The following is an 8,310-nucleotide window of genomic DNA, read 5'->3' on the forward strand; positions in this document are numbered from 1 at the left end:
ATTCAACTATATTGCCGTTGAGCACACATTATATGCAGCGCCTTCGCAGGATAACTAAATAATCATCAGACCATGCTCCCTTCTCACTGATGCGATGTACCGGAGCCTTGGGTCCTCACAACTGGGTTCAGAAATAATTATTACCTCTCAACCACCATGCTCCTGATAGGGTGCATTACTTCAATTATTCCAGTGGTAAACTGATTCCACAACCTATAATTTCTTTCAAGGGTTACATAACTCTTGTTCTCAGCATTAATTTTTACTGATCAACTTGTTGACATTTTTTCTGATTTTGCATTTGCGTACTTAGTTGCTTTTTGCTATTTGTTATTTTTCCGCGCTTGTTTCTGAGTAGTTCTTTAAAGTTTCTGTTGCGTTTCTATACATGTACAGTGAATGCCGTAAGAAAACGAATCTCAAGGCAGTATATGACGATATATGGATATTTGGTAACAAATTTCCTTTGAACTTTAATATTTAGTATCTGCAAACACCAAAACTTTCTCAAGAGTATTGGACGAGCAACTAATTGATTCACAGAAAATGTCTGACCGGGAGTGGAGATCATGTTTTTAACAATTCTGCATATTCCTGCTTAAAATATTTGAGAAGACGATCAGGATCCCATACAGTTTCTAAAGTATCTATTGTGAACTCAGCAATTACGAAATACGAATAATCAATTCTTGATATCTGCAGCATAGATGCAAAATGTAAGCGTCAAAATCCATACCTGAATTGTTGTGTTCAGTAGGAGTCACTCCGGAACCTGTGTACAAATTGCAAAGAAGTTTCAGAAAACGCATCTCTATTGGTGTTTATATTGGATATTTCTCATTCTGAAATTAACAAATCATTTGAAGAGAAATTGGAAATGTCAGACAAAGCACAGAGCATACCAGAACAAAGAACGATGACATCTTCTTTGTGATCACAGTCGTGTTGACCAAATGATGAGGAACGACAGCTGGACAGAAAAGGTTCACTTCCCGTGCATTTTACTTCATCAAGCCAGACAGGACCGGCTGCCTGGGTCATTTTAACATCTCCTGGAGCCCAGAGAGCAAGGCCACACCTTAGTTGTCTGCAGACGACATTGGCATCAGCCAGATCCCAAGAATCGTCACACACCGTGCCCCAGCTGTCATTAAACCAGACCTCAAGCTTTCCGGAGCAGTTGTGATTGCTGCTAACAAGACGCAATGGAACATCTAGGTATGAAACAATAAAATTGAGATTTATTTAATAATTAGTCTCGGAATCTGAAGTTCGTCAGAGAGAAAATAGAACTAATTATAGAACGCAAGGGCAGGCACCTCGGCCCACCATTTCTTTATCCAACACTGCCAAATTATACCACCTCTCTTCTGCCTCACATAATCGATATCACTCAAATATTTACACTTGCCTACTCCAGCTGAAAGCCTTTTAATCACGATAACTGTAAATATTTCTATTATCACTCCTCAAAACCTGCTCCAAGCAATATCATTCTCAATTTACGAATAAAGGTTTTCCTCAACCACTTCATTTAAGCCGTCATCTGTCACCTTAAATACGTCCATTAATATTTGATTTTTTTTTTTACAATGGTTCAGACTCTCTACCTGGCCTGTCTCACCTAATGATACGTATCTATTAGGACTCATTTTAGGTGCAGAATGAGCCCCAAGTGTTTCCATTCCTTCTTACCCAGGCAGACTCTGAGTAAATCTCTTTTATAAACCCCACATACTTCTTGAAATGCGACGAATGGAAATATAAATGATATGAAATCATTGCTTTTCATATCCACAAATAGTTTATGAAGTCCATTCATTGTTGAACGAACAGGCAACATATCTTATTCTTATCATTAGTGTCCGATTAATGAAGGCATTACGTCACAGACCTTGCTCTTCAACTCATACTTCATCATGAAATGCTGAAAGACATGATGAAGGACAAAACCAATTTCACTGTCAGCCAGTTTGTTTTTTGTCTTCAGTTCATACCGGCGAAACAAAAAACACTCGAATACAGCTCATGCACATCCTTCAACTCCAGCCATAAATTGTGGGCGTTATATATACGTCGTCCTATGTTCTCTCTAGTTAACCACTTGTGTTATTTTGGTTAAGTAATACAGAATGCCTTGCTCTCTCATTTTCTCATATTTCCAACGAAATAGATATCTTTTATCTATTGATCGTAGCCTTTATTCATCTTTCTATATTGCCCAATAACCCGACCGTCTTTATGTATCCTGCGGTTTAGATATATTTACTTCATTTGTTTTATCCAAATCAACAATGTCTCTCGCCTTTGACTATCTCCATACTTTCCCTCGTTCACTTCCCTCCTTCCAAGGTAATACCGATTCCCAAGTCCGTCCAGCTGGTCAGAAGACAATTCCTGCATATCATTTATAATCTTGCCTGATAACAAATGTTCCCGAGGAATTCCAATTAACTCTCTCTATCTTCTGTCTGGACATGGAATTCGTCACAATTCACTCCCCTTTGGCAGTGCTCAACAGAGTCGTAGGAAACCAGGATTCTGGTCAATGCACACCCAATTTCGTAGAGGGCAAGAGGAACGAAATTTATTTTTCTGATAGCGGCATTAATACAAGGTTTTCTGATTTCAGCAAAGAAGTTTTCGAATTCGTCACCTTTTAAAGGGAATGAGGAGAATGCGTTTTCTTGCAAGCAGCCTCTTTCAGTGATTCCTTCCGTCATATTGGTTTCTGTTGACAAAATAAATATTTTGACGAATTTATACATAAATATGTAAAACGTAAATAGATATAAGACTGTCTTATTTACCTTCGCAAGCAACTCCTGCATCCTCAGTATGGTCACACTGGTGTTTTCCCCACGGTTGCGACTGACACTGCCAAAGGGTCGATTCGTGTGAAGTACATTCAATCTCATCCAACCATATAGGTCCACGTCCCTTTCCAAATTGATATGAGCCAGGATAAATATTATTCATTGGTCCACATTTCATTTGTTTGCAAATCACTTCTGCAGACTTGCCATAAAGGTTCGTGGAACAGACTGTTCCCCAGGTCCTGTTGTACCACACTTCAATTCGTCCTTTGCATCGACTACCTCCGTCCTGCAGGCGCAACTTTTTGTGCTCTGATAAGGATGTATTTGAAGACAAAAGTTGTCGCAAAATTAGCATACAATGGGAAACGCGTTTTTTTCTACTTCTGCAACAGAAATTAGCCGTCTGTGTGTGTGTGTGCGTGTGTGTGTGTGTGTGTGTGTGTGTGTAGAACAAAGATAAAAAAATAAAATGAGCACATTCAGTAGGAAGTTATTGATTAGCAAAATTAAACGAACCCAGGAAGCACGGAGTGATATATTGTGCTGAATTACTGAAAGGAGGGTACGGGTTAGTGACGGAAAATTGAGGAATAGAAGATCGAGCGTCTGATACTGGAATCTTATCGGATTCACCAACAATTGAGAATGGTAAATATTTGAATTCATTTAAGGAAGAAGTATGAAGAGCAGGGAGAATCTGTACATCCTCTGTCCTTAACGAAAAGTATGAATTGAGACATTGGAAATATGTTGACCGACAGAAACCGTCACTTGCTCTTCAGGGCAAAAAAAACGTGGTTAAATGTTTTGACTGTCCCTCAGTACCTCATTCTTAAGACCGCACCTACTAAATCCAGACTAGTAACAGACTGTGATGAAATAAAGGCGGCGGCGAAATTACTATATTATTTTCATTTATTCTATCCCCCGATTCGATAAGAGTGTTTGAAACTGATTTTAGGATTTATTTGTGCGTGTGTATATATATATATATATATATATATATATATATATAATATATATTCCAGGCATTATCTTCGGAGATTCTGATGTAATCACCTACACTATTTAATCGCATGCAAATCACCTGTGTTTTGAATTCGGAAAAGCTGACCTCACATTAGCTTCTAGCTTTTTGCCACTTCATTTAGCCACAGCTACTCTGATTGTGTTATCTGTCTTTTATTCCTTTCTGCGACAATACAACTCAATAGAATATTCGTCTTCTCTGGACACACTACAGCCTTCTAGTCTCGGTATCAAATTTCTACCGTTGGCTCTTTTAGTTGATTTTGTTTACAGATATTATTTTACTCCTGACTTTTTTCCCAATTAATTCAGTAAGTGAGAAGGAGAGGTAAAGAAACATGGGGAAAAAGAAACAATGGGAATTGAAAAACAATGCTATGTTTTTGAATCTTTTTTTTTGGGGATTTTATTATACGGAATTTCCATCGATCCGATTTGATAAATTGTATTATTCTGTCTCTCCTGATTTGGACTGCTATGTTATTTCTAGTCACTAGATGGCCCTGCTTACTCGCATGTTCACAGCAACTTACTACTGCTTTGCTAAGTAATTGAATTTCATCATGAGATCGGGTATTTAAGAATCGCTTGCATATTTTAGTCTGAAACGCTTTGCTACGGGTCGAAGGAATTTGAATCAATATTTGAATCTATCTTTTGTAAGAACGCCTAGCAGTATTTTTTTTTTCACAGCTCCTCGAGTAGTGTAACGAGTTGGTGAACAGTCAGTCAACCATCAAACTACACCGATACATAGACTGGAGATTATTTATTTGCCTCGCTTGAGTAAAGAAAACGGGGAAGCACTTGAGCGACGGCAGAAGAATTATTAGGCAGAATCAATACTGAAATCAGGATGATTAATGTTATGACATTAGTAATGGGAAATATAAACATTCCAGATACATAGGGAATAAGTTTATTATTTCTGCGTACGTGTGCTCCACGCATTATCAACATTGAGACAGTTCATTCTGGCCCAATCGTCTCCTGTCCAGTTTTACATTATTTATTACATCTCCGTAGTCATGGCGTGCTGCACAGACAAAGAAAAGTAAATTTAAAGAAAATTGAAATGTTCTTTACCAGAGCATGTCAATGTCACAGCTTCTTTTTGACTGCAGTCATGTTCGGCCCATGGTGCTGATGGACATTCCCAGAGAAATGTTTCATTACCCGAGCATCTCACTTCATCTAACCAAACTGGGGGAGGGCGTCTTCCGCAGTAACCGTGAGTTTTATACTCCAAAGCATATCCACAACCCAGTTGTCTGCAGACCACGTTGGCGTCGACCAGATCCCAGGAGTCGTCACAAACCATGCCCCAAGATCCACGGTAATAAACCTCTAGCTGACCAGCACATGGATCTTCACTTCCGGAGAGTCGTAACTGCAAGTGGCCTATCGAACAGTAATATGGAAAGTAAATCAATACATTGGAAAGTAGAAACATCACCGGCTTGTCGTTTCTAAAGATGATTCTGGGATTATTATTATTGCTCTTAAAAAGAGCTGTGCCACGTTGTAACAATTATTCCAGAACTTGAAAATGTTTGAAATCCAAGTATAAAATGTAAAAGTTTGGATGAATACAACATATGAAGAAACGCAGAGTTGCTTCTATCATTAAGGACGGAACTCAGAGGCTGGTAGTTGGACGTTTTCCCACATCTGCTGCTATTCCATTTTCCTGCCTTTCGCACAAACGAGGAAACTAGTTAGCCTGATCTCAGTGTTTGGAAATATATCGGGATCTATTATTAATGAGAAGGCAGAAGACAAACACATGTCTGACAAATGTACTTGCCTGGCAAATCTGTTGGAATTATTTGAAGAAATAATAAGTAGGATCGACAGAGGAGAAGTGGTTGATTTTGCGGTACTTGGATCTTCAAACGGCCATCGTCAACCTGCCGCACATGTGGCTGCTTAACGAGTTAGAGCCCGTGGTATTAAAGGAAATATTCTAGGATGGACAGAGCAGTCGCTGATTGGCTGCAGGCAAAGATCGGGAATAAAGGGAACCTTTTCCCATTGGCCGCCGGTGACACGTGGTGTTTTTAGTGGTCTGTGATTGGACCAATTCCTTTCACGTTATGTGTCAATGATTTGGATGATTGAGTTGATGACTTTGTTCAGAGGTTTGCAGACAATATGAAGGTAGCTGGAGGGACAGTCAGATTTGTGGAGGTGATACGATACAGAAATACAAATATAGATTAGGAGAGTGGACAAAAATGACAGATGCAATACAGTTCTGGGTAGTGTATGGTCATGCACTTTGGTAGAAAAAAAAGAAAGGTTTGACTGTTTCCTAACTGGAGAGAAAATACAAAAAGAAAAGAAGCGCAGAAGGGCTTGGGAGCCCCTGTGCAGGATTCTCCAGACGACAGTTTACTGGTGTGAGCCGGTGGATAACAAGACAAGTGTAATGGATGTAATTTTGGGACTATGTGAAGCACCTCACAAGTAATCAGTGAAATTTTTGGCCCCTTATCTTAGATTGGATCTGCTGAACAAGGAGGGCGTCAAAGGAGGTTCACTAGAATGTCTTTTCATAAGAAGACCGTTTGACGGCTCTGGGTTGTGTTCACCAAAATTCAGAATAAATACCATGTCGAATCTTCGAAACTAGATTAGATTAGATTAGTTTCAATTTTATTGTCATTGTGCCGAGTACAGATACAAAGCCAATGAAATGCATTCAGCATTTCACCTGAAATGCAAAGAATAGCGTTATTTACAAAATAACTGCGGGAACGGAGGCTCCTGTAGCGCCTACCGGTTGGGAGGAGAGCGATAAGTCCATGGTCGGGGTGAGATGCATCCTTGATAATGTTTTTCGCCCTGCCCAAGCAGCGTTCATTGTAGATGTTCTCAACAGTGAGCAATTGCATGCCGATAATCCGCTGGGCAGTTTTGACCACACGCTAGAACGCTTTGCGGTCCGATACACAAATCTTCCAAGAAACTCTGGACTCCGCTGTGCTTTCGCTATAATTGCAGTTCTGTGTTGAGTCTAGGACAGGTCGTCAGGTAATTGAAATTGCTGACCTTCTCCTCATCTGATGCGCCGTTGAGGCCTGACCCATGGACCGGTGGTTTCCTCCACCTGAACTCAATACCTCCTCTTTGTCATGCTGACTTTGAGAAAGTGGTTGGTGCTGTGACACCGCTCCTCAGGATGTTTAATATCCCTTCAAAATGCTATTGTGTCATCAAATTTGTCAGTGGTGTCGTCAGCAAATCTGAGTATGGCAGAGGTGCTGTACTTTGTCATACAGTGTAACGCGAAGGAAACACGGAGCTGCGCTCGCAACCATTTGGAGAACCTGTGCTGATGGAGATTTTGGAGTAGATGTTTTTGCCATTGGGAACAAATTGACCGGGTCTGCAGTCCAGGATACAATTGTATAAGTAGTTATTGAGGTACAGACTTCGAGTTTTTGATCAGTTTTAAGGGGATGGTGGCATTTTATGCTGATCTGCAGTGAAGAAACAACCCTGCAATGTGTGTATCTTTGCTGTCCAGATGATCCTGGATAGTATGAAGAGCCAGTGAGATGACCTCTTTAGTGGACCTATTGCTCCGGTAGGAAAATTTGGGCCGGACAAGTCTCCTCTGAGGCAGAAGTTGATATGTCCCATTAGCAAATTCTTAAAACACTTCCTCATTGTTGCTGCCATTGTAACTGACAGATAGTTATTCAGGCAGATCATCAGGTTCTCCTAGGAAACCAGTATGTGAAGTATTCTTGAAGTTGGTGGCCACATCAGACTGCAGAAGCAAGATGCGAAAGAGCACGATAGGCAGTTGATCAGCTCAGTTCTGAACTGGTTGGCCAGCCATCCCTTCTGGGCCGTATGCTTTTGGTGAGTTTACCCTCATGAACGCTAATTGCATGTCAGCCTCACAGTCTTGAATCATAGAATTATCGGGGGCTCCGGGAATACTTGATGGCTCGTCCATGTTTTGACAGTCAAAGCGGGCATAAAGTGGATTGAACCCATCTGGAAGCGAAGCTTTTTCCACTACGTCGCTTGATTTTACACTGTGCAAACCCGTCCAAAATGGTCGAGTTTGCTTCATGGATTTCAGCAAGGCATTTAAAAAAGTACACGATGAAAGGTTTAATGGGAAAATAAGCAGACAGGGGATCCAAGGGGACATTGCTTTGTGGATTCAGTGACCAGCGGGGTGCCTCAGGGATCTGTTGGACCCCTACTCTTCGTGAATCTTATAAATGCTGTGAATGAGGAAGTGGAGGGATGGGTTAGTAATATTGCTGATGACACAAAGGTTGGGAGTGTTGTGGATAGTGTGGGGGGTTGTCAGAGGTTACAGCGGTACATTGATAGGATGTAAAACTGGGCTGAGAAGTGGCAGATAGAGTTCAACTTAGATAGATTAAAGATGGTTCATTTTGTTAGGTAGTTCGAATACAATAGCAGAATAAAGTAT

The 8,310-nt window shown here is 40.5% G+C and overlaps 1 long non-coding RNA gene across 1 annotated transcript; it reads right to left on the bottom strand.

Moving 5' to 3' along the window:
• Positions 1–2,669: 2,669 nt before the first annotated feature.
• LOC140206947 (uncharacterized) lies at positions 2,670–5,245 on the bottom strand. The gene is made up of 3 exons (XR_011888435.1): positions 4,935–5,245; positions 2,811–3,128; positions 2,670–2,731 (listed from the first exon to the last, which is right to left on the bottom strand). It is a non-coding gene; the product is annotated as an uncharacterized lncRNA (long non-coding RNA).
• Positions 5,246–8,310: the final 3,065 nt, after the last annotated feature.

The sequence above is a fragment of the Mobula birostris genome, chromosome 13 (genome assembly GCF_030028105.1).
Source record: "Mobula birostris isolate sMobBir1 chromosome 13, sMobBir1.hap1, whole genome shotgun sequence".
NCBI lineage: Eukaryota > Metazoa > Chordata > Chondrichthyes > Myliobatiformes > Myliobatidae > Mobula > Mobula birostris.